This window comes from Phascolarctos cinereus, unplaced genomic scaffold (assembly GCF_003287225.1).
Source record: "Phascolarctos cinereus isolate Bilbo 61053 unplaced genomic scaffold, phaCin_HiC Scaffold_1;HRSCAF=81, whole genome shotgun sequence".
Taxonomy (NCBI): Eukaryota; Metazoa; Chordata; class Mammalia; order Diprotodontia; family Phascolarctidae; genus Phascolarctos; species Phascolarctos cinereus.
This window is the reverse complement of record NW_027555514.1, coordinates 272,112,300-272,139,650: the sequence shown is the minus strand read 5'-3', so window position 1 is coordinate 272,139,650 and position 27,351 is coordinate 272,112,300. Positions and strand designations below refer to the sequence as shown.

Here is a 27,351-nt window from a genome sequence, read left to right as displayed (position 1 = left end):
CTACCTCTAAAGCTAGGAGCTACAAATATTTTAACATCTCCATGTTTGAGTTTCCCAATTAGTATAATGAGGAGGTTGGACTAGATGACCTGTGAGGGGTCCCTTGCTGATATAAATCTATGATTTTTAAATCATCAAGCTCTATGTGCCTCAGTTTCCCTAGCTGTAAAATCAGTGGATTAGATGACCTATGAGCTCTCTTGAAGCTCTATGAACCTACCTATGAGGAAATGAGTGCTACAGAATTGAAGTAATTTGTCCAAAATCACCAGGATTGATAGAATTGATAGATAATTGATAGAACCAGGATTTGGACCCAGAAATTCTGACTCCAAATCCAGCATGTTTTCCACTGTATTACCCAGTAACACCAACAACTAGCAAGAGAAAACTCATTGTATCCTGCAGCTCAAGCTGAAATTTGGCATCTGGCCATGTCCTCACTCCAGCTGTTTTTAATCAGCTTCAGACACTAGGACATATACATTCATCGAATAAAGAACTCGTAGTTAAGGACAGTTTTTCATTTTCATCCTGCTGATAATTTCACATAAGGAGGAAAAGGGAAGAAAAAAAAACCCGTTAAGCATCCACCAAGGTCATAACCCTCCGATGTCTGAGGACACGACCGCAAGCTACAGACTTTGAGGCCAGAGAATTTAAAAGATTACCAGAAGAACTAATTAGAAGAATTCTCTTTAAGCTCTCCCAGCCTGTTTCACTCAGGTTAATGGAGAAGGCATAGCTTGGGTTCTGGACAATGGGAGGAAGTCCGGAGCTTCTCGGCATGACACCATTCAAGTGAGCCGCGTCTGAGTAAACAACTGATTTCACTAATCTCTGAGGCCTCTCTCTGGTGTCTTATAAGCACAAGCTTAAACACAGAATTGGAGTCTTCAGCTGAGCTCCCTTATGAAATGTGATGCTTGCTGTAGGCCTGGAAGGAGCATGGAACTGAGTAAGTGGGATTTATGATCCAGGATTGTGCTCAAGCTTTTTTCAATTAGACAATTCTTCTCTCGACTTCTTTTGTCCCGTGTTTATGAGAGTGTTCTTTTAGTCACTAATGACCTAAACAATCCCTCTGCCCCACTCCCAACCACCAACTAATTATTTAAGGGATGTATTACTAGTCTTCAGGTGGTTAGTGTTCTTTACTCCAGTTCTTTGCAAGTAATTAAAAGTGGCTTGAACATAGTAGGCTTTCAATAAATGTTGGTTGAATTGAAATGAATTTTGCTAGGATTGACTCCTAGTTTCCTCTTGAGTTTAGGGGGTATGGAGATTGTTGGACTGGTAGAATTGGGGGCACACCTTCTCAAAAGTGTCTTCTTTTTGAGCATCAGACATTGCAGGTATACTGTTTTCTGCCTTACAGTCATAGAACTTAAGTTTCCTTTCCAATTTCAATCTAATATAATCAATCAAGCATTTATTAAGTGCCTACTGTGGGCTAGACACTATGACAGACATTGAAGATATGAATACAAAATGAAAAACAGTCACTGGCCTCAAGGAACCTGTGTTCCATTAAAAAAGATTTAAAAAAAAATTCACAGTATTATAGGCAACTTTCTAATGAGACAATATTTGCAAAGTATTTATTACAATGGCTGGCACATAGGAGGTACTTAATAAATGGTTATTCTAGTCTCTATTCCCTAAATTGCTGAGAAAGTGCCAACTAGCTTTGGTAGAGGGAATTTTCTCATCTGGGAGTTCCATAGTTATAAAATCATGGGTCCAGTTCCCATCTTTTATATTTACGTGTATAACATTGTTTATTATATTTAGTAAACATAGTAAGTTACTCCAAAATTCTTCTTTGTCCTATGCACTGGTCTCCATTAAGATGAGATTTAATAGAGATAAATATAAAATATTACATGTGGGCTCAAAAGCTCAACTTCGTAAGGACAAGATGGGAGGAAAGAGTATGGCTAGATAGCATTTCACCTAAAAAAAAATCTGAGGGTTTTAGTGAATTGTAAGCTCAATATGAGTCAGCATTTGTGTTATGACAGACAAGAATGCTAAAGTAATGTAGACTGCATTGAGAAAAACCTAGTCCCCAAGACTACAGAGGATCCCCTAATCCCACCGTACTCTGCCCTAATTAGACCAGACATGTAGCACTATGTTCAGTAATTTAGGAAATACTTTGACAGAGAGAGCATCTAGGGGATGGTGACCAGGATGGTGGAGGCCCTTGAGATTGTGCCATGTGATAATAGTGCTAGCATTTACATTAAATGACTCTTTAAAGTTCACCAAGTATTTTAGAAATATTATATCATTTGATTCTAACAACACCTGGAGACATAGGTGCTCTCATGGCCCCCATTTTACAGATGAGGAAACTGAGGTAGACAGTGGTTATGATTTGCCCCAGGGTTACACAGCTATTAAGGATCTAAAGCCAAATTTGAACTCAGGTCTTCCTGATTTCAGGTCAGCTAGGTGGCACAGTGGATAGAGTGCCAGGCTTGGAGTCAGGAAGACTCGTTTTTGTGAGTTCAAATGTGGCCTCAGACACTTAGCTGTGTGACCCTGGGCAGGTCACTTCACCCTGTTTGCCTCAGTTTCCTCATCTGTCAAATAAGCTGGAGAGGGAAATGGCAAACCACTCCAATATCTTTGCCAAGAAAACCCCAAATGGGGTCACAAAGAATCAGACACCACTGAAAACAACCCAGCAACAAACCTTCCTGATCTAGTGCATATCCATCTTACCACCTAGCTGCCATATGAGGATTGTTTGAAGGCATTAGGGATATTTAGCTTGGCAGGACATGATAGCTATCTTCAAATATCTGAAGAGCTTTCAAGAGGAAGAGGGATTAGCTTTATTCTAATTGGCCTCAGAGAGCAAAATTAGAAGAAAGTAGTAAAAGCTACAAAAAGATGGATTTCATCTCCATATGTGGATGGAAAGCATTCCAGTGAATTATGGTAAGACATGATAATTGTCTTTAAAAATCTGAAAGGCTATCATGAGAAAGAAGAATCTACTTGTTCTCCTTGTCTCCAGAGGGCAAAACTAGAAGGAGTGGATGAAAACTACAGGGAAATAGCTTTAATCTCCATAGGTGGAGAAATCAACCATGACAATACCAATAAAAATTCAGAGCTGTCCAAAACCGGAGAGTATTGACTCAAGAGGTGATGATGGGTTTCCCTTCACTGGAGGACTTTAGGCAAACATTGGATAACCACTTTCCACATATGTCATAAGGAGATTCCCATTCAGAGGTGGACTGCATTTGATGACCACTAAAGTTCCTTCCAATTTCCAGATTCCATGATTCTTTAGATTTTTATTGAAGGTTTTCTTTTAGGGATAGCATCCAATTGCAAAAGGCTCTGATATGTTGGATAAGGCAGAATATGTTTGTGCTACCTTCCTTAGTAAAGCCCTGAACTTTTCCCATTGAAAGTTAGGAGGCCTGGGTCATCCTAGTCCCAATTATATTACTGAATCACTGTGTTTATGGTCTTAAACAAGTCACTTGACTATTTCCATGATTCCATTCTTCTCTGTAAAGTATTTACTCTTTCAAGTCTTATTTTTAACACAAAACCTGGCACATAGTAGGTGCTCAGTAAATGCTTCTTGATTAATTCCAAGGACCTGGATTAAAATCCTGTCTTTGATGTTTGTTGTTTATGTGACTTTACACAAGGCAGTTAACTTCCCTGGGTCTCAGTTTCCTCGTTTGTAAAACGATCAGATTGGAGTAGATGACCTCTGATTACATACTCTCTATGATTGACTCAGTTGATAAGCATCGTTAAAAAACAACCTCATTATCTCCTTTTCATCCTTTTACCTATATAATGGGGTGACAAAAACACTGAATTTCAGAGTTAGAAGGGAAACATCCATTTAGTCTAATCCACATCTCAAAGGAATTCCTGACTTTAACACAGCTGACAAGTGGTCGTCCGGGCTGTGCTGAAGACTATTAGTGTGGGAGAAACTTATTGCCTCCTGAGGCAGCCTTTTCCAACACTTTTGGACAGCCCCAATGATTAGGAAATTTCCCATGACATCAAGCCTACATTTGCCCTTTTACAGCTTTCATCCACTGCTCATTTCAATTCTTTAATTTATCCTTTGTATCTGCCTCCCCCACCCCCCACTCGGAACATCAGGCCCATTCCCCAAGGAATGCACTCAAAATGTCAGCAGAAGAATGAATGATAACAGAGACATTCCCTAAGGTTCTAGCTTCCATCCTCTGCTCTCCTCTTACTGAACTTTCTCCCCCTGAGAGATCCCTTGGCATGAAACAGCTACTCTATGTGGAAAGCTTCCTAAACTCTTTCTCAAGCTCCAGACCCAGATTTCCAAATGCTTCATGGACATTTCCCTTTGGATGGCCCAGGCCACTCTGGATTTGATGTATCTTCCACTTCCTGTTATGTGTCTTGTATGAACCTCTTTATGTCCATGTCTCTCTCATTAGAAAGTAAGCTCAGGGTTTATTTTTTTAAATTTTTCTTTGTATGGCACATAATAGACATGGGGACTTATTGATCTGTTGGTCTAAAACTGAGTTCAGTCTCTTTTCTCCAAGCCTGCTTCTCTGTTTCTTTTATTTCATCCAGCAATATGGCCTGCACTTCTAGCCTTCTCTGTTGGCGCAAGCCACCACCTTTTAGTCTCTCTTCTCCTAGGAGTAATGAGAGTCTTAATGTTTCTTCATTTCTTCTCTCCAATTTGTGTTAAAAGACTTTCAAAGGGACATCTTTTTCCTCAGTTTCCTCCTTTTAAAATGGGGATAATAATAGCTCCCTCTCAGGGTTGTTGTGAGGTTCAAATTAGACATTTGTAAAGTGCTTTTAGCACAGTGCCTGGCACACAGTAGGTGCTATATAAATCATCATCATCATAATTATTTGGCTATCACTAGAACTCAGATGTATAGACTATTCTTTATAGGATCATAGAATTAGAGTTCCTTGTCTCTGCCTGTTTCCCTCTGCAAGTCTTATACTATTCCACAGGATTTTCCCTATCCCCTTGAATCTTGATCTTCCAGATTAAATCACAAGTGCCCTTCATAAGATTACAGATTTTGAGCTGGAAGGGACTTTGCAGGCCATTAAGTCCCCCTTCCTCCTCATTTTACAGATGAGGAAACTGGTGAACTATTTACTGTGTGAACCCATGAACCTATAGCATTTGGACTACAAGTCCAGGACATTATCAATTTCCCCATGATGCATTCTCTCCTCTTCCTGTCTTAGTTTTTCTTGCAGATTTTATACCTTTTCTCCACTCCTCCCCTGACTTCCATCCACCTCCATCTCATTCCCTATTTCTTCTCCAGACCAAACATTTTTCTCATCACCTTAAATGATTCACAATACAATCTGTCCTTATAAGTTTCTCAGAAACTAAAAAATACTTATGATTTAACATATGTTAACATAATTTTTTTCAACTTTTTATTAGACCCCATAATCACTCTTTAGAGAGAGAGGAATTTTTATATAGTTATCACATCCTAATAATTCAGAGGCATATAACACAAGAAAGAATATTGGACATGAAGTCAAAGGATCTGAGTTCAAATTCCACTTCTGATGATGATGACTTGTGTGATAATAAATCACAGCCTCCCTGGGATTCAGTTTCCACAGCTGTAAATTGAGAAGTTCAGAATAGATTACTTCTGAGATCCCTTCTACTCTAGTCTTATGATCCTGTTATCCCCACTGCCATCATCCTAGTTTGAGTTCTCAACTCATACAGGGACTGTTGCCATATCTACCTACCTATCCATCTATCTATCTATCTATCTATCTATCTATCTATCTATCTATCTATCTATCTATCTATATATATATCTACATATATATATACATACATATGTACACACATTTACATATATGTGTATATAGCTCTGTGTGTGTGTGTGTGTGTGTGTATAAGAATGAAGTTATAACCCCAAATCACTTAGCCTTTCAGTGCTTTAGGCAACTCTCTAAAACCATACCTTGCAAAGAAAGTGTTGACCTGCTTTAGTCAAATTTCCTTGCCTGGGAATTCCCTATACTAATGTAATCATAGGTCTAGTCTGTATACCCATCCCTATATTAATAAAATCTACCCATTTGAGGAAATCTAGGAATCAGGAGGAAATAGTAGAGAGCACTTGGGTTAAGATCAATGGAGGCAGAAACAGAAGTGATATTTTCATCAGATTATTCTACCAAATACCTGAACAGACCAGATAGTAGAGCTAGGAGCAGTGGATGAAAGTTGTATTAGACAGAGTTCAGCTTGAAATATCTCTAAAAAAGGAGGACCACTCAAAAGAGCGATGGTCTTTCCAGGGAAGTTTTGGAGGTTTTTCAGGGAGGTTGAATAAGCATTTTTTCCAGGAAGTTGATGAGGGATTCCTTCTCAGTCACTGACTGGATTAGATGACTCTCTTGGCCCCAGTTTCTTCCTTTCTAAAATGAGGAAATTGGATTAGATGATCTCTAAGGAGCCTTCCAACTTTGAAAGTCTCTGATTCTGTAAGGTAGAGCTCTTTGATCACAAATTTTTCACCTGTACAGTCTACTGAATAGGAGGGCATTAGAGAAACAAAGTGATATTGATATAAGAAAGCTGAGCTTTGAGCCAGGTTGTCTGGGTTCAAGTCTTGCTTATGAAAAGGGATCAGAATTTGAGCCCTGTATGGGGCAGCTAGGTGGAACAGTGGATAGAGCACCAGCCCTGAAGTCAGGAGGCCCTGAGTTCAAATCCGACCACAGACCAAACACTTGACACTTACTAGCTGTGTGACCCTGGGCAAGTCACTTAACCCTACTTGCCAAAAAATAAAATAAAAAAAATAAAGAATTTGGGCCTGTAATCTGATTCAAGCTTTTCTGTCCCTGGGGCTATTTATCATTTCTATCAATGACTTGTGCAATAGCTTGGATTTCTGGTTTATGAGATTTGCAGATGACACCATGCTGGGAAGAACAGTTAATACTCTGGATGACAGTGTCAGGGATCCACAAAAGATGTGAACAGACCAGACCATTGAGCCAGATCAAGTAGATAAAACTTGATAGTGATGAATGTAGAGCCTGACACTTGAGTTCAAAGAATTAACTTCCAAGTACAAGATGGGGGAGGCATGGCTAGACAGCAGTTCATCTGAAAACTATCTGGAGCTTTCCCAGACCACAGGCTCCAAATGAGTCAACCGTGTGACATGGAAGCCAAGGAAGTTAATGAAAACCTCGGTTTCTTTGAAAGGCACAGTTTCCAGGAACATGGAGGTGACCATCACGTTGTACTCTGCCCTGGTAAGGTCGTAGGTGGAGCATTGTGTTCAATTCTGGGTGCCACAGTTTGGGAAGGACATGGGGAGTCTGGAGAGTAGCCCAAGGATGGCAACCAGGAAGTTAGAGGGTCTCAAGTTCATGGATCATTTGAAGGAATTAGGGATAATTCCATCATTTCCATCTGCCCTTTATATTTTTTCTTCTCCTAAGAGGGTAGGGATTGCCTCATTTTCTTGTATTTGTAGCCCTAGTGTTGACCGTTGTGCTCAAGACACAGGAAGTGTTCCATGAATGCTTTCTCTATTTACCTATCTTGTCCAATAATCACGTATATTATTCCTCAACCCGAATGCTCAAAGTTAGCAGATCTTCTCATCTTTTTCACATACCTTGTGAGCTTCCATCTCTTCACTTTTACTCACATTGTTCCCCATACCTACAATACCTTTCTCTCTCTTTTCTACCTATCCAAAGTCCCAACTATCCTCTTAGGTCAAGCTCAGATTCCCATTACCCATGAAGCCTTCCCTTTTGACTTCAGCTCACAAGAATCCTCCTTCCTCTGACTTCACGTAATATTTTTTTTTGTATGTGCTACTCACAATATAATAATGTTGCTTGTTGTTTGTCCTTTCATCTTCAAGAGGACCAGTGACCTCAGGAGGGTGATGTCTTGACTATTAAAGCTTCAAACTGCTAAGACTTTTGGAACAGCCTAGGTAGCAGTTTTAAGGCTTGTAAAACACTTTGCAAATATTATCTCATTGGATCCTCAAAATAACCTTAGGATGCAATTACTATTATTATCTCAGTTTTGCAGATGAGGAAACTGAGGTGGACAGAGGTGAAGTACTTGGCCAGGATCACGCAGCTAGTTAGTGTGGGAGGCCAGATTTGAACTTCTGTCTCCAGGTCCAGTGCTCTGTCCATGGTGCCATATTGCCACCTCAGTGCCACTGATTTTCCATTAACTTTATCTTGCCCGGTCCTGTTGATTGGCATTTCCTGTTTGAACCTGTAAGTTGCATGACGTCTGGGATCATGGCCTAAAATTCCTGGCATCCCTTTCAGCACCTAGGGCAGTGATTTGAACACTGTAGGTGCTTCATCTGTGGATTGTTTGACTGTTGATCAAACTAGAAACAATGTGAAAATGCTTCAGAAATTACCAAAACTTCTAAGCTAATGTAAGCTGTTCTTATTACTGACATTATAATGTCATCCACCACTCCACTGGATCTGTGATTTCATCAAAATGCATATTACCACCAAAGATGGAGATAGCAATCTATTCCCACCTGCTCGTTCAATGAAACTACCATCCTTGTCCCCTTGCCTACCCAACATGCCGAAGGTGTTCCTCTCATTCTCTTGACAGTACATTGACATCAAAGGCCCACCCTTTGGTTATCCTTCACACTACTATTTTACTGGTCCACCTTTCTTCCAGCCTGGTCATGTGTTCCTCTGATGACAAAGATATCATCATCAGGCTGCATGCTATAATGGGAAGGTGCCATTGCGTAGTAGAAAGAGCACTGAACTGGGACCGAAGTTCAAAACTTAGTTCTCTCTACTTTCTAATTATATAATCTTGGGCAAATCTCTTGTCTTCTCTAGGCCTCATTTTCTTCTTTGGTAAAAATGATGAGGGGCAGCTAGGTGACACAGAGAATAGAGCACTGGCCCTGAAGTCAGGAGGATCTGAGTTCAAATCAGGCCTCAGACCAAACACTTGACACTTACTAGCTGTGTGACCCTGGGCAAGTCTCTTAGCCTCAATTGCCAAATAAACAAACAAACGAATAAATAAACAAACAAATGAATAAATAAATAATAAAATACAAACGACAGGCTGATACTAGATAATCTCAAAGTTCCTATTAAGCTCTGAATCAATGAACTTATGTGGCTATTTATCTGACCTCACTTTCCTTTTCCTCCATTAGATTTGCATCATGTTCTTATTTGTATGATGCCTTTACATCTGTGACCTCTGCTCTCCATATGCAGGACATATAAGTTCCTTAAAAGTTAACTGAAAAAGAAAAAAAAATGTATATACTCAACCCTCTTTTTTCATTGATTTCCATTATTAAATCACAGAAATGCGATCTCCTGGGGGGATCAAAGTGGTCCCAAGCTATAATAAAAATAAGACTTGAAAATGCAGAATAATACCTTAGATGCATAAGACAACTGACCATTTTGTGATAAAAATGTAATAAGGATATTCAAAATAAATCACTTGGGAAAGTTAATTTAAAAAAAAAAGTACTAGCTCTGTAATGGAACCATGAAATGAGAGGTAGAGCAGGGTCAGTAAACTTCTAAATTTGACGGATTTTCTCCCCCACCTCCAAATGTCTTATTGCTTCTCATTTTACTTCCAAAGCCAATTTTCTCTCTGGATTTGCTCCTCTCACTTCTTCAATCATTCCAGCTTGAGCAGGCTATGGTCCTATGGTTCATTTTCACTTTTGGTGGCCTCTTTCCAAATATCTCTGGCCTCAAGTTGGAATTAAAACACCCAGAGGAGAAAAGCAGAGGCAGGCCTCCTGTTTCCCTCTCTTCTTGAGGCTGCTTCAGTCTTTCCAACCTCTTAACCCTTCCCTGCCTGCCTCTTTTCTCCTCTGTGAGACAGAAACAGGCAGGGTTTCATCTGAAATGTTTTTAAGAAAGGTAGTGAAAATATGGCAATGATGCTTTTGACCTCAGCTTACCCTCTGTGTAAAGTCAAGTGCTGGAGACATACGGAAGATCATTCATGACCAGGTTTCCCTCTAGGCTCAGGGCGATTGTTAGAGCCTCAAAAAACAGATGTAAGCAGGACATAAAATTCCATTTGGATAAATTTTATCAAGATGAATGCCAAATGTTATTTGCTGAATCATTGAGCCAGAGCTAAAAGGGACCTAAGAGATCATCTAATCCAACTCTCTAATTTTGTAGATAAGAAATTGAATTCTGGCTAATAAGTAGCAGAGCCAAGATTTGAACTCAGGTCCTTTGACTCTAAATCCATCACCCCTTCCACTGTTAACCTATTTTATAAATTGTTTTGTAGAAACATTCTGTATATTGGCTTATTTTCTGAATAGTTAGTTATTCTCAGTTCTTGACTAAGAAACTAAATTCTTAGTTTCTGAAATAATGAGAGATGACTGTTTTAGCATACTTTACCAATAGCCAAGAGGAGTTAGGGCAGAGGTTATTATCCTGCTTTTTTGGTAATAGAGAAACTTAGGCACAGAAGGGTCCTATCATTTGCCCATAATCAGTTAACCAGAATTTATGGAGTATTTATTATGGGCTATGAATTATATTAAGTGCTGGGGATTCAAAGAAAGCCAAAAACATAGCCCCTGCCCTCAAGGAGCTTCCATTCTAATGAAGGAACTCACATTCCAATAGAGTCACATTACTCTTGTTTCAGCCCCCTGGGGCCACACAGATCAAGTGCAATCCTTCTTCCCCTAGATACCTCTTAACATACTTAATGACCACTATACCCTACCCTCCTTAGAATCTTCATTTCTCCAGGCTAAACGTCCCCATTTTCTTTTCTTTTTTTAATTAATTTATTTTGATTTATCAACAATCACTTCCATAAACTTTTAAGTTTAAAATTTTTCTCTCCTTTTGTTCCTGCCCCAAAGACTACAGGTAATCTGATATAGGCTACACATACACATTTCTATTAAACACATTTTCACATTAGTGATGTTGTAAGAAAGAATTAGAACCAATAGGAGGAACCACCAGAAAGAGGAAACAAAACACAACAGAAGGAAAAAGAATAGCAAATAGTGTGTTTCAATCTGCATTCAAACTCCATAGTTCTTTCTTTGGATGTGGATAACATTTTACATCATGAGACCTTTGGAAATGTCTTAGAACCTTGCACTGCTGAGAAGGGCCAAGTCTATCAGTGTTAGTCATCGCACAACGTGGCTGTTACTGTGTACAACATGCTCCTGATTCTGCTCACTTCATTTAGCATCAGTCCATACAAGTCTTTTCAGGTTTTTCTGAAGTTGGCCTGCTCGTCATTTCTTGTAGCACAATAGTATTCCATTACATTCATATACCACAACGCGTTCAGCTATTCCCCCATTGATGGGCATTCCCTCAATTTCCAATTCTTTGCCACCACAGAAAGAGCTGCTATAGATATTTTTGTACATGAAGGTCCTTTCCCCATTTTTATGATCTCTTTGGGATACAGCCCTAGCAGTGCTATTGCTGGGTCAAGGGGGAGGCACATTTGTATAGCCCTTCAGCAGAGTTCCAAATTGCTCTCCCAAATCACCTCCATTTTCTATAGCCGTCTTGATTACTTTCCTCTGTCTGTTCTCCAGTCCATTATTGTCTTTTCAAATATATCATGTCTAGAACTAAACATAATACTTTAGATATGGTCTGGCCTGTGTAAAGCACAGTATTCCTATCATTTCCCTAGTCTCCAGTACTATGAATCTCTTAGTGTGCTCTAAGATAATATTAGTTTTTTTGGCCACCATTCCCTACTGATTCATATTCATGTTTGCAGTCCACTAAGACCTGCAAATCTTTTTTCAAACTCCTGAGTACCCGTGCTTCAATCGTCTTATCTACGCAAAGTTGATTTTTCAAAACCCAACTGTGAGACTTTACATTTACCTCTATAAAATTACATCTGCTAGGTTCTATCTCATATTCCAGCTTGTTGAAGCAACTTGGTTCCCGAATTTGTTATCCAACTTGTTGGATACCCCTCCTACTTCTGTGTTATCTGTAAATTTGACAACTATGCCATGTATGCTTTTGTCCAATTCATTATGATTATATTATTAAATGTCTAGTGATTCGGGGAGTCAGCTCATGTCTTCTGCATACACAGTGTGGAATTCAATTCATTTCTGATTGAATTCTGCGCGGGGCAGGCAAACCAGCCTAGTTACAGCAGAAGGCACCGTAAAGAGAGACAAGAAGCAACATGTACTAGACAAGTCAAATGACCACCTCTACCTTGACCACAATCTCCTCTCAGAACCTTATGGAGACAGCCCTGGACATTGAACCCAAAAGCTTTGGGCATAGTAGTGCCACTCAGACCACTAGACCTGCTTCCAGTCCAGTCCCCACAGCCATCATTGAAGGAATCATTGTGGAAGGGGGCCCACCCTCCTCATTACCACCAGTGGCAGCTGCTGACCAACTGCCACTGACAGATAAATGGACACAAGAGCTCCAGTAATGGCAGCAATCCCCACCCCCACTCTCTAAAACAACCATTCCTTCTTCTAGCCCAGCCTTCATGGACATCACCTGGGGAAGCCACTCCTATGGAAAGGCAGCTGATTCTCCCCACCAGCTGCGTTGTACGCAGGCAAGCCAGCCAGCCTAGCTGAAGCAGCAAAGCACCCCAAGGGAGAGACAGGGGCAGTATGTGCCAGGTAAGTCAACATCACGTTGACCATCATTTCCCCTCAGACTCTGATGGGGATAGCCCAGAACCCTGAACCCAAGGTCCTTAGGAATAGCAACACAATCAGTCCAGTGCCCCCAGTCATCATCCTGGGAAAAGGCAACCTGGCAACTGCCCTGCAGGGCTAAAGCCATAATTACTGAAGACCCAGAAAGGAAAGTTCTTACCACCAAAGTCCCTGACACTGTCAGGCATTTCTACATCAGAAACTAACATAGTTTTGTCAGTGTAAGTGGCATTAAAAAAAGAAGACCTGCCTTCTGTTTTGCTGCTGCACCCTGAGGATCATGGGACCTTTCTATTCAACTTGCCACTCAAATCTTCCATCTAAGTTGTCTCCCCCATAAGAACGTGAGGTCCTTGACAGCAGGGACTAGCCTGCATTTCTATTTGTATCCTCAGAACAGCGCCTCTTCTTCTTTTCCTTTCTTTAAAAAAAAAGGGGGGACAATATTTGCCCTGCAGTCCCCTAGTCATTTCTCTTTTTCCATAATCTTTCAAAGATGACTGATGATAGCTGAGCATACCTAACTACCCATCTTTTCAATATCCTAGGATGTAGTTTGTTTGCTTTTCACCACTCAAACTCACCAGTTGCCCATTCACGGTCTCCTTATTTATCTTTTTTTTTTGGGAGGGGGGTAAGTTAAGTGACTTGCCCAGAGTCACACAGCTAGTAAGTGTCAAGTGTCTGAGGCCAAATTCGAACTCAGGTCCTCCTGACTCTAGGGCTGGTGCTGTACCCACTATGCCACCTAGTTGTCTCTTCTACCTACTTATCTTGGGTTATCACTTCCCTCTGAGCAATTTTTGTTCTGTCCTTTCCAGTCCAAAGTTCATTCACTCTGGTAGAGAAAAAGGAAGCAAAATGAAATCTAGGCAGTTCTGTGTCATTTTTTTTCTTTTGCCAATTATCATCCCATCCACCCAGACAGACAGCCTCTCTCTACGTTGTTCATATCCTTTTCTTCTCCCAATGCAACTGAGCAAAGCCTTGCTTTCTGTCCCAGACCTTCCCCATCAGACTCGGCTCATTTGGAGCTCTTACTCTCCTGGCCCCATTCTTTCAGGACCATGGTTATCTCTTGTGCCCATTCTTTGTTATTTGCGTTTGATCCTCTATGAATTCCCTTTAATTTTTTAAAAATGGCCTTTTTATTATTTTGAACTTGATAAACAGCAAGCATTCCTCTATACAAAGATAGGAGAAAAAAAGGAGTTCATAAAATCGTAGATTTAGAACTGGAAGGGACCTTAGAGGCCATCAAGACCAACCTCTTCGTTTTAAAGATGAGGAAACTGAGGCTCGTGAAAGTCAAATGACTTGCCCAGGGATACACATCTAGCAAGCACCTGAGATGGGACTTGACCTCAGGTTCCTTTCACTCCAAGTCAGCACTGTATTCACTACTCTACATTGCATATAAAACCCATGAAGCTCTACTATGTATAACTTTTATTATTATTATTTCAAATTTAACATGGTAGTTAAAGTGCTTCAAAGGCTATCTTGTGGCATGTACTCAGAATCCTGGTTTCATGCAACCATATGGAGGAAATTTTGAGGTCCCTGCTTCTATAACTATGTCCAAACCATCGCTGAGGGCCTTGTCCTATGAGATGATGAAGAATCCCTTTATTGGCTGCAGAGCCTAAGCAGCTAATGGTTCAATAGATATAAAAAAGGGAATGGCCTGTCCTCTAATCCTTCTTTTCCTTTTAGGCTCTAAACACCAGGGTCAGAGCTGTTTGAAGCAGTTTCCAAGGAGGAAGGTGGGGATGGGAACTTATGGCTTGTTTTTACCTCTATCCCAGCCTGCATGTGGTCATGAGCACATGGCTTTAAAGCCCATGTCTGCTTGTTGGTGACCCTTTCTGCTCGTTTATTTTTTAATGAGTCATTGATGTTCATTTCTTTCCCTTTTTTTTAATATCTCCATCGGTACTCATACACACACACACACACACACACACACACACACACACACTCATACATATACGTTCTTAAATCAGTTGATTCATTTCCTGTGAATCTACAATTATTTCTTTAAACAATCTCCACCACCACCCCCCTCCTCACTTCCCTTCCTACAGGAATTGTTTCTCTTTGGGTCTTCAGGATTTCAGTCTTGTGAACTTACCAGACCCCCTAAGCTGACTCTCCCTGCAGAATTTGAACACAAAGATCCCTATCTATCGTTTTTCCAAACCTTTTGAAATCTACTTTCACAAAATCTAGGTATTATGTCAGACTTTACCCAGATTTCTTCTCTATCACAGATTCTAGGCTGGATTCTTGTATCATTATATCTTTTAAGCACAGGCCTGACTATGTCAAATCCCTACCTGATAAACCCCAATGGCTCTATATTACCTCCAGTATCAAATATAAAATCTTCTCTGTGACTTTTAAGACCCTTCACTACCTGGCCCCTGGCTACCTTTCTAATGCTCTACTCCTTTCCACATAGTCTCCCATCCAGTGATACTAGCCTCTTAACTTCTTCTTGAACACAAAACTCTATCTCCCAACACCATGCTTTTTCACTGGTTGTCTGTGATGCTTGGAATGCTCTTCCTTCCTCTCTCTCTACCCCTGGGTTCCCTGGCTTCCTTCAGGCTCCACTTAAATCTCACCATGTGTTGGTTAGAAGCTCTCCCAGTCTTCGTCAATGCTATTGCCTTCTGTCTGAGATTACCTTACACCTACACTGTCTGGTTTGTACTGAGTTATTTGCATATTGCCTCCCCCATTACACTCTAAGTTCCTTGAAGGCAGGGACTGTCTTTTGCCTTTTTTTTGTACCTCTAGTATTTAGCACAATGCCTGTCACATAGCTGGCACTTAATGTTTATTTGACTTGACATTGAAATAAGATGCTATCACAAGGATATATAGGAGTTTGTCCTTTCTTTTTAGAATAATTTTTTTAGCCTATTGAAAACAAATAAAGTGAATATTTTAGGGGAGAAAGAATGATGACAAGTAGAAAAAGTGGCTCTGATGGTAATTCATAGTAATTAGATGTTATCCACTTTTCTGGTTATTAGACCAATTTGACTTTAGATACTTTCTAATCTGATTCTTTGAAAGAAGATACCTTCAAGCTTTTTTAGACTTTACAAATAGAACCTTTGTCATAACTGACATTTAGGAAGCCTAAAGGCTAAAAACTTGGCAAGGTACTTAATGTATCTTAGCCCAACAAAAACCCTGTGAGGTTGGCATGACAAGGATTATTATTACCATTTCATAGATATCAAAGCTAAGGTTTGGTAGTTTGCTCAAAGTCACATGACTAGTAAATATCAGAGGTAGAATCTGAACCCAGTTCTTCCTGATTTCAAGTTTACCACTTTTCCCACTATCCATTGTTCTAGATTATAGACCTAGAACTAGAGGGGACCGTCGAGATTATCCAGTCCAATTCATTCATTTTACATATTATATAATTTAGTTAAATTGCATCTATGCACATATATTCATACTATAAATATATATATATGTACACATATACTTATATAATTATAGCAGTTCTTTTCTGTACATTTATTAATCAGAGACAACCAAACATGGCAGAAAGTACATTATATGTAATATATGCATATATGCCAAATATTATATATACACTGTGTGACTGGCATGTGATAGGAGTTTAATAAATGTTTTTTGCAAGGAAGGAAGGAAAGAAGTGAAGGAAGGAAGGAAGGAAGGGAGGGAAGAAGGAAGGAAGGAAGGAAGGAAGGGAGGGAGGAAGGGAGGGAAGGAGGAAGGAAGGAAGGAAGGAATGATTCTTCCGACTCTAAAAATCAGTTACTTTTTAACTCCCTTGCCTAGAATGCTACCTCTTCTCCCCTCTACCTATTGAAATCTTACAAATCCTTCCAGCATGCCTTCCTTGACTTCTCTGGATCTACATGACTTTTCTCTTCTTTGAACTCCTAGAGAACTCCTAGACTACACTGAGTAATTTAGGACTGGTCCCTTGTTTCATGGATTAGTTCATCTTTTCTCCCCAAGTTGAAGACACACAGTAAGTCACAACTGAGGCAACCTATTTCTCTCCTTACCGGGGCAGCTAGGTGGTGCAGTGGATAGGGCACCGGCCCTGGATTCAGGAGGACCTGAGTTCAAATATGACTTCAGACACATAATGCTTCTAGCTGTGTGACCCTGGACAAGTCACTTAACCCCATTGCCTAGCCAAAAAACAAATAAATAAATGAAATATTTCTCTCTTTATCACAAATTAACTTCTCCCTTTTTCCCCTCCTTCTTCTCTTCCTCCCTCCCTCCCTTCCTCCTTCCTTTCTTTATTTAGAGCTGGCAGAGATCTTCAAGGCCACTGAGTCCAACTTTCCCCTTTTTTACAGATAAAGAAAACTGAGGCAGGAAAGATTAGGTACCTTACCCAGGGTCATCTATGTGAGAAGGAATTTGATCCCAGGTCTTCCTGACTTCACATCCAATGCCCCATCCAGTACATCATGATATTGCTATGCTGGATCTCAGCAGAGGGTCATCTTGTCCATCTATGTTCCCAATATTATTCCCATTATAATTTCCTTGGAAAGTGGTACTCCAGCTTTTTCTGGAAGACCTCTGGTGGTGGGGAACCCACACTCTCCTGAGTCTGCCCACTCCACTTTAGAATAGAATAATTGTTAGGAAATTCTTTCCCCTGACATCAAGCTTGGATTTGCCTTTTTGCAACTTCCAGTCAGTGCTTTTAGTTTGACCCTCTGAGGCTAAGGAGAAGATCCTTAGATCACAGACCTAGGGTGGGAAGGGACCTCAGAAGCTATCTAGTCTAACCCTCTTGTTTTATAAATGAGGAAACTGAGGCCTAGAGAGAAGTGATCTGCCACAGATCACCCAGGTGGTATGGAGCAGAGCCATGATTCCAGCAGAGGAGTCTTATCTTTTTTCTACTTGACAACCCTGCAAGTACTTGAACAAAACTAGCCTGTCTCCCTCCTTAGTGGTTTTTTTTCCTCTTTGCTGAACATCCCCAGTTGCTTCCACTAATCTTTATATAAATTATGTACATGTGCCCTGGGATGTGATTTGTTCGATCTTTGTGACTGGAACTCACCAGGTGTCCAATTTCACTATCTCATTACTTATCTTGGATATCAGCTCCCTACAAGCCATTTTTGTTCTGTCCTATCCAGTCCAAATTTCATTCTCCTAGGTCAGGGGTGGGGAACCTGCAGCCTCAAGGCTACATGTGGCCTTCTAGGTCCTTGGGTGCAGCCTTTTGACCGAGTTCAAGTTTTACAGAACAAGTCCTTTTGTTAAGGGGATTTGTTCTGTGAAGTTTGGATTCAGTCAGAGGGCCACACTTGAGGACCTAGAGGGCCACATGAGGTTTCAAGGCCACAGGTTCCACATCCCTGTCCTAGGTAAGGAAAAGAGAAGCAAAAGAAAAGTTGGACAGCTCTGCCTCCTCTCCTTTATCAGTGATCATCCCATCTGCCCTAGACAGTCATCTTATTCATACTTTGTGCCTTTCTTTTTTTGTCCCCCAACATGCTTAAACAGAGCCTCTTCTCAGTCCAGACTACCTTTCCAGGCTTATCACAAGTAACTCTTCTTCACAAGCTCTATGACCCAGCCATAATGGACTACTTGCTGATCTCTGAACTCAGCATCCAAGCTCCTACCTCTTTGCCTTTGCCCAGGTTTCTGCTCACATCTGGAAAACACTTCCTTCTCACCTCGATCTTTTTTTTTTTTTGGTAAGGCAATCAGGGTGAAGTGACTTGCCCAAGGTCACACAGCTAGTAAGTGTCAAGTGTCTGAGGTCGGATTTGAACTCAGGTCCCCTAGTTGCCCCTACACATCGATCTTTCAACATCCTTAGTTTTCTTCAAGGCTAAATTAAATTGCCTGTGGTGGTTTAGTCATTTCAGTCATGTCCAACTCTTCGTGACTTCATATGAAGTTTTCTTGGCAAAGATACTGGAGTGGTTTGTCATTTCCTTCTCTAGCTCACTTTACAGATGAAGAAACTGAGGCAAACTGGGTTAAGTGACTTGCCCAGGATCACACAGCTAGTGTGTCTGAGGCCAGCTTTGAATTCATGAAGATGAGTCTTCCTGACTCTAAGCCCAGTGCTCTAATGTACTGCACCACCTAGTTGCCCAAATTCAGATGTCGTGAATCCTCATTTGTTCTTTGGATCTACAAATGCCTCCACACTGAAATTACTTCACATCTACTTTGTATATAGTCTATATTTAACTGTTCCCTCCCAAAAGAAGGTAAGCTCTTTGAGAGCAGGGACTGTTTTGTTTCTTCCTTTTTATCCTCAGGATGCCTGGCATGCAATAGATCTGCTTAATCAATGCTTATTGGATGAATGAAAAGGTAATGGGAAGTCATCTCAGATTTCCTATTTTATCAATAAATCCATAGTTTGTTTCATTGAGTAAAAGTATGCTTTTTATACCAAGGAAGTCTGTGGTACTTTATTGTAGATCCCACCTGATGGCATTGGTGGCCCACAAAATAACTGGAGATAAAGAAAACATTGAGCACCCCACCCCCCAACACACGCAGCAGGAAGAGAAGTATATCACATGAGTAATTCAGTGTGCTTTATACTTTGGCCACAAGATGGTAGTGGAAGCATACCATTTAATGTAAAGCTGCCTAACACTCTATCTTTCCCATAAATCAGAAAACAAGTTATTTAACCAAAGTCAGAAACTATGGTTACAATTCAACATTGTTGTGTGTGATGAATTGTTGATTCAGAGTATATGGACCACTGGTGTGTTGAGGCTGTGCTTCATCTTAAATAATGACAACCCAGGAACACACTGCTCACATTCCAGTTTCTCAAAGGGAACCAGGAAAGTGGGACCACTTTTGCCATCTAAAAAATTAATACTGAAGCATAGATATTGACATTCCTCAAAAACACTCTCCTTCTTCATCTCCACTTCTATGGATCCCCAGGTCTCTTCAAGGCTCAATTTGTGTTAACTCATCCATCATTCTTGTGCTGAGCCCACCAATGACTGGTATCTCTCTGATAACAAAATGAACATGTGCTTACAAAAGAAGTATTTTGTATTCAATGAAATGTGTACATGTTGTCTCCATTTTTTCTCCATCTTACCCTGTTCCCAATATAACTCCCTGCCCACATCTCTCCATTCAGAATATATAAGGATCACATGAATAACTATGCCAAATGCCTTCCTGAAATCCAGGTATGCTCCATGTATGACATTGTCATGATCCTATCAGTATAGTCAATGTGTCATTAAAGAAAAGGAAATCCTAGACTGAGTGCTGTAAGGGACCTTAGAGGTCTTCTAGCCCAATCCCCTCATTTTACAAATGAGGAGACTGAGACCCAGGTAGGCTGAGTGATTGGGGATCAGAGGATCATAGCTCTGGGGACCTTAGAGGTCATCTATCCCAACCCCTCATTTAACAGATGAAAAAACCAAGTTTCAGAGAGGTCAAGTACCTTGCCCAAGATCACTCAAGTAGTAAGAGGGAAGGACTGGATTAAGATGAGGGGAAGGGGAGTGTCCAAGTTTGATATCAAATCCTCTGATTCACACTTAAGTACTCTTTCCACCATACCATTATTTCCCAAGGTTGGGGGTGGAAGTGATAGGAATTACTGTCCTTGATAAACCAAATGATGTTCTATAAAACTGGTTTTGAATATCCTTGCATGCTTCAAAATACTGATCAGGTGCCATCTTCTGGGTAAAGCCCCCCCTGATCCCCTCTCACCACAGGTATTTAGTGTTTTCTCCTTCTTGAAATTAACCTTGTATGTATTTTGTAGTTTACTTCTCTGGTACTATGCAACGGTAGAATATAAATTCCTTGAGAACAAGGATTGTTTCCTTCTTATCTTTGTATCCTTAGGGACAGCACAAGGTCTTGCCCAGAGTACGCCCTTAAAAAAATGTTTCTCCTCTCCTCTCTTCTCTCCTCTTTCATTCTCTCCTTTTCTTTGTCTTCTCCTCTCTCCTCTCTTCTTCTTTCCTTTCCTCTTCTCTCCATATATGCATACCTACATGCATATACAAGCTCTTACATGTGTGTGAACACATGTCATTAGATATGTATACTTTTATATGTAGGTATATACACATTATATATACCATATATTGTGTGTACATGTGTGTATATGTATATATTTATCTATATATATTCCTATATACACATGTAAATACTAACTCCTTTTTCATGGGCATTAGGTTGGAGGAGTTGACAGAGGAACTAGACAGTTCTTTCCCAGACTGCCCAGACCACACTCCTCCATCTGCCAACTCGTGTGCTGCCATTGGATTTTAGAAGAGATTAGATAAAGACAGAAGGAAGAGAGGGAAAGCGGTGAAGATAAGGAGTGAAAAAGAGTAGAAAAGGCTGGATGGGCAATGTCCCATCCCTCCACCCCCAGAAACAGGAGAGCAGAGGGAAAATCAACAAGAGAAGAAAGAGCTCAAACCCCTCCCTACCATCGGCCACCTTCATCACTAAATTTATGGAGATTTTTCACATGATTTCACAAAATGCAATGATCCACAACATTTTCATTTGATTCTATTAATACTGCTCTACTTCTTTTTTAAATTACTCCTTCCATCTCTAATACTACTTTCTGTATCACTAGATACCTAGCACAGCACTTGCTATGTAATGGATACTGAGAAAAGAGAGGAGAGGGAGGGGAAGGAGGAAGGGAGGAGAAGGAAGAAATGAAAGAAGAGAAAGGAGAAAATGGGAGAGAGAAGAGTGAAGAGGAGAAGAGGGAAAGAGGCAGGGGAGGGCAAGGGAGAAGAGGTGATGGGAAGAGAAAGAGGGTAAGGGGGTGGAAAGGGAAAGAAGGAAGGAAAGAAGGAAGGAAGGGAGAAAGGGAAGAAAGACGGGAGGGAGAGAGGAAAGGAGGGGGAGAAGGAAAGAAGAAAGAAGAGAGAGAGGAAGGAAAGCATGAGTTTGCTTGTTTTTTTTCCCCTCCACCCTGATTCAGTTGGTCACCAAATACCTAGAGGGGCAGCCTGATGAGCTTGATGTAGGGGAATGGGTGCTGAATTTGGAATCAGAAGGTCTGGGTTCAAATTTCAGCTGAACCATTTGCTATGTATGGGGCAATAGACAAATCACATGCCCTCCTTGATTTCAGTTTCTTCCCCTGTAAGGTGAGGGGGTTGGACTACACATGGCATTTTCTATTTGGTTACAACTCCTCCAATGTTCTTCCCTTAAACAGAGAGAGAGAGAGAGAGAGAGAGAGAGAGAGAGAGAGAGAGAGAGAGAGAGAGAGAGAGAGAGAGAGAGAGAGAGAGAGAGAGACAGGAGAGAAAGAGTGAGTTTTCTATCTGTGAGGGTTTTTTTTTTAATGATTAAGATACTTTGTCATTTCTTAATGACTGTGAACAGAATTTATAGCATTTCTTCTTCCCATCTCTCTTCATATTCCTTTTAAGTCAGGCTTTGTAGGTTTGTAGTTCAACAAAAATTCTTGCCACAAAGGGTGAGAAAATCCAGAAAAAACCATTTCCAAAGGTTTCTCAGTTATAAAAACAACTCTATCCTAAAAGGCCATTAATTAGGAGAAGAATGTCATAGTGACCAGTTCCACCTCCTGTACTCTCCCCAGCAATGCTGAGCTGGAGATAATAGTATCACTTGCAAACATGACTCATCAGGCAAAGATGCAGTAATTTGTGCTGAAGGTCACCCAAGAAAAAATGGGGACTCCCACTTCACCAGCACAATTCACTGATTTTATTGGTAGACTAGCCTTACTTACCAAAATTGAAATTCAGAAAATATTCATTAAGAGCCTACTGCCTACAGAGAACATGATGATAGGTATGGGGAAGATTTGAAGTTGAGATCAACAAACATTTATTGAATGCCTACCCTGTGCAAGGCACTATGCTCAGTGCAATAGACAATTTCAAGGCAGCAGATTTTTACTTAGAATAAAAAAAAATTACCAACAATTAAGTCAGCCAAAAGAACATAAAACAAAGTAAATTCTCAATTGATTGGGAAATGGAGAAAAAGTGTGATATTATATAAATGTAATGAAACATTATTTTGCTATAAGAAATGAAAACAGAGGAGCATGAGAAGACCTATATGAGCTGATGCAAAGTGAAGTAAGCAGATCCAAGAAAACAATATATACAATGGCTACGGTTATTTAAATGAAAAGTATACCAAGAAAACAATCAAAACTGAATATTGTAAAATTATAATGATTAAGCTTCCCCCCCAAAAAAAGATACTAGCAATCACACGATTTGCAGAAATAACTATGAATATGAAACCCTGCATATAACATTAGCCTTTTTTTGGTCAGTAGACTTATTAATTGTTCTTTTTTCCTCTTTTTTATTCTTTGCCAGGAGGAAGGCAAAGACCTTTTTACATCATTGGACTCCTTTGGTAGTATGATGAAGTATCTGGATCTCTTCTCCGAATAATGTTGGATGTCAACATTTATAATTAAAGGAAATACTTAATTTCAGTTGGAGATTGGTGAAAATATTTTTCTACCCAAATTCATAGGCCCCCTAAAACCTAGACATGTTCCCCTTTGTTCCCCTGCTATAAATGGATTGCTTTATGGGAGGGAAAAAGAATACAAAAGGGGTAGATATGATGTAAAAACTAAATTATCAATAAAAATGTGCTTTAAAAGAACTAGCACTTTTTCAACATCAAACGGGGTAGTCACGATAGAGCTCAGGATTTGAAGTCACAAGACCCACGTTTGAATTTTGCCTCTGCTAAGTCCTTCATGTGTGACTTCCAGCAAGTCATTTCCCCTCTCTGGATCCCAAGGATGGGGTTGGACTAGATGACTTCTAAAACAGGTTCCCTCCTTCTGGAGCCCAGACTGTGAAACAAATGAAGGAGCCAGGGGTTGTACTAGATGACCTTTAAGGTCTCTTCTAACTGTAAGTCTATGCACACATGAACATGATCCTGTGTGTGCTGTGTGGCCAGGAAAAACAAAACGAAGAACAACTCTTTTCTATGGTCCTATAGGCTGTCAATGTTTTTTCATGATGTCATTACTTTGTTCTCTACTGAACTCGGTCCCTTCTGGGCTCTCCACCAGGTGTTGATCTTTCCTGCCCCCCAGCCTCAGCAGACCACACCTCTCTTCTTCAGTTGATCTTTATCTACCTTACTAACTTCAGTGCCCTGGGAAACTCTGCCCATCCACTGGGGGTGCTGCTGTGCTTAGTAAGCCTCTCCCCTCCATAGAAGCAAGTAGTTCTTTCAGCCAGTGGCCAGAAGCATTTTCTCTTATTATGCTATACCATAAAATGTTGTAGACATGCAGCCTGAGATCGTGTATGCTTTCTGAGTTCCTCTCTCCTCTACTGCTGCTATGACTCACTCGGTTCAACGTTCATCAGGGTGAGTCAAAGACACATTTTAGTTCTTAGCTTTTATCATATGCTACTGGATGACACAAATATCCCTACAGCTATAATTGCCCAAATGGAAAAGGAACAGAGTGAAAATGTGGTAAGGAAGTTGCTTTTACCTGCCCTCCATCGTGCTCTTCTAGTCTATGGAAGTTACTATATCTGGGTTGGAGAATATTGAGAAGGCTGGTGAGCTTTGTTCTGCTTTCCTCCAGCAATAAACTGCAAGGCCTTTCTCTGTGCACTCTGTCTGCAAGACAATATGATGATTATCTTAAAGAACTCCAGAGCAACCAACAAAAAAAGTCACAAATAGCGTTAGTGAAATAGGACGCTATGACGAAAGTAAGTATCATCATCTTTTCTATATATTGTTAAGAGGAGGAAGAGGTAGGAAGATGGATTCTGTTTAAGATAAGAAAATGCATTAGGTATATGGGAATTAACCTACCATGCAACAGGAAAAATTAATTTAAATACAGCCATGATCGATATATTTACATAAATTAAAAAGAAAAAACAATCTGAGTCACTGAGCCATTATATGGTAACTCAATGTTCCAGGTTAAGGTGTGACAAAATAATAAAAAAGGATGAGATTGCCTAAATTATTCTACAGGTTTATTAGTTTACAAATAGCAACAGGATATTTCTAGCAATTCTGTGAAGCAATGGGATGCTTTATAGAATTAGATAAAATTTATTTGGAGAAATAAAAAGTCATGAGGATATTATTTTTTTTTAAAAAAAGTTGAATGGAGGTGGGCTTGGCACTCTTGCATCTCAAACTATACTCTAAAAGGAAAATTACCAAAACTACCTGGTACTGAATCTTTAAAAATAGAATAGTAGATCAAAGCAAATAATTAGATAAGTAAGACCTAAATACAAATGTCCAGCACAGACAAAATCATGAAAACAAATGACCAATACAGCCACTGCTTTTTTCATAAGAACGTCATCTTCTATCTTATGCCAGTTATTTCTAAATGAGTAGATAATCTAAATATAAAATTATTAAATGAGAATGGAGAGATGTTGTTGTTTGTTTTATTTTGTTTTTGTTTTGCATTTGGGGGTAACTGTAAATAGACAGAGATCATAAATTATGAAAACAAAACAGATAATTTCAATCATATGATTATAAAACCTCTTCCTTCCTTCTTTCCTTCCTTTCTTCTTTCCCTCCTTCCTTCCTTATCTCCTTCTTTTTTCTTTCCTTTCCCTCCTTCTCTCCTCCCTCCTTTCCTTCCTCCTTTTCTTTCTCTATTTCCTTCTTTTCTTCTTTCTTTATTACTGTCTCTCTCCATTTCCCTGTCTCTGTATCTCTGTATGTGTCTCTATCTCTCTCTTTTTATCTCTCTCCATGTCTCTCTCTCTCTCTCTCTCTCTCTCTCTCTCTCTCTCTCTCTCTCTCTCTCTGTTGTGTTAGGTATGATTCTTCTATGTGAGAGTCTTTTGAATATTTGAAGACTTTTGAAGACTATTATTTTCCCTCTGGTTTCTGTTTTGTTTTGTTTAATGTAAATAAGATTTAATAGTGTATAGAGAGTTCCTGGTGAAAAATTTTCTCTACGGATAGAGATTAGCATCTTCTTATCCATATACAGTTATAGAGAAAGAGAGTTGTCCAGGGAAACTGAGAGGTTAATTGATTTGGTGGAGGTCACTTAGCCATTATATGTAGAAGCAGTCGAACCCATCTTCTTAACTGTGAGACTGGTACTCTATCCAATATCTCACATTATCGCTTCTATATCTTATCTATCCATTATCACATTATCTATTTATAGTTTCTTACCTATGCTAAATACAGTTTCTTTACCAGTTTTCTTTCAACCCATTTTGTAACATGATTTATAAAGCAACTCCCCTCACCGCCATCTTTGTGGCCCTCTTCTGGATGCATTCTAGCTTGTGAAGCCCCCTTTCTATAACTATTAAATTTTCATTAATACCTTTGGATTTTTTTACACTAAAGTTATTTTGTAATAGACCCTTCCCTGCTTAGTCTTACCCTTGTGAAAAAGAAAACTAGGTAAGCAGAATCAATGATCTTATCTGCCAAATTATGGAACATTCTGATCCTGCACCACAGTTAAGGTTTCATCATTTGTTTTCCAGGAACAAGGTCAGGTATTGTAATTAATCTGAATTTGGTAGCTCTTTTTGGTGTTATGCTCATTTGCATTAATTGTAGTACTTATTACCATTATCCTGATTCTGCTTCCTTCACTCTGCATCAGTTTATGCAAGTCTTCCCATGTTTCTCTGAAATATCAAGGTCTCTTTTAATATGTGGCACAAAGAATTGAATCTTGTATCTGATACATAATCTGATCTGTGATGGGTATGATGGGACTGTTGCTTCCTCTGAGATGAATACCAGTCATGCAACCCAAGGTTGTGTTAGCTTGATTAGCAGATGAATCATACTGTTGGATCCCATGAAGTCTGTGGTCGGAGAGGTCTTTTTTACATCAACAACTGCCAAGCCAGATCTCTCCCTTTCTGTATTTGTGCAATTGATTTTTTGGACTTTTAATGATTAATTGCCTTTTTTCTCCATACTAAGCTTTCACAGTCCCTCACATTTTCTTGTATAAACTCCAACAGAGAAACAAGCAAACTTATAAAAATCCTCGTAATTTCTTTTAAGAAATGTGATCTCTAGTCTAGGCTAGAGAAAGATCAATGGTCCATGATGAATGTCTCTTGAGTTCTACTTGATCTTTCTGGATGAAGGCTCAGTAACCTTCCAGAGGAAGCAATGTACCAGGGGTCTGACCTCTATTCTTCTGGGGACCCAGAAATGGAGTCGTGGTGATCTAGTGCCAACTCCTACTTTGGGGAGGAACTCTTTTAAGTGCTGAGACAGCAAATTCTCCAAAGTAAGATCTGCTGAGTAGTAAACTTGAGAAACTGGAATAAGTTTCTTAAAAAAAATTCCAACTTCCTGGAAATTATCTCATTTGTATAATGGACTCTCAGGTTTGGAAAATCCATGGAAGGGTTCTGTTATCAGAAGATACAGTCTTAAAGCAACTCATGGTTTTAGAAAAACCTACCCTGTTTTCCCCAGAATCCTACATCTTGTTATGATCTTCACCTCCAATATCCACATCTCCAGTTATGCTTATTGGTCCAGGGGTCTCCTT

At 39.8% G+C, this 27,351-nt stretch overlaps 1 long non-coding RNA gene across 1 annotated transcript; it reads left to right on the top strand.

The window, feature by feature from the left end:
* Positions 1-528: 528 nt before the first annotated feature.
* On the top strand, positions 529-23,280 carry LOC110205655 (uncharacterized). Its single transcript, XR_002323636.2, has 3 exons — positions 529-958; positions 12,583-12,731; positions 23,159-23,280. It is a non-coding gene; the product is annotated as an uncharacterized LOC110205655 (long non-coding RNA).
* The last annotated feature ends 4,071 nt before the right edge of the window (positions 23,281-27,351 follow it).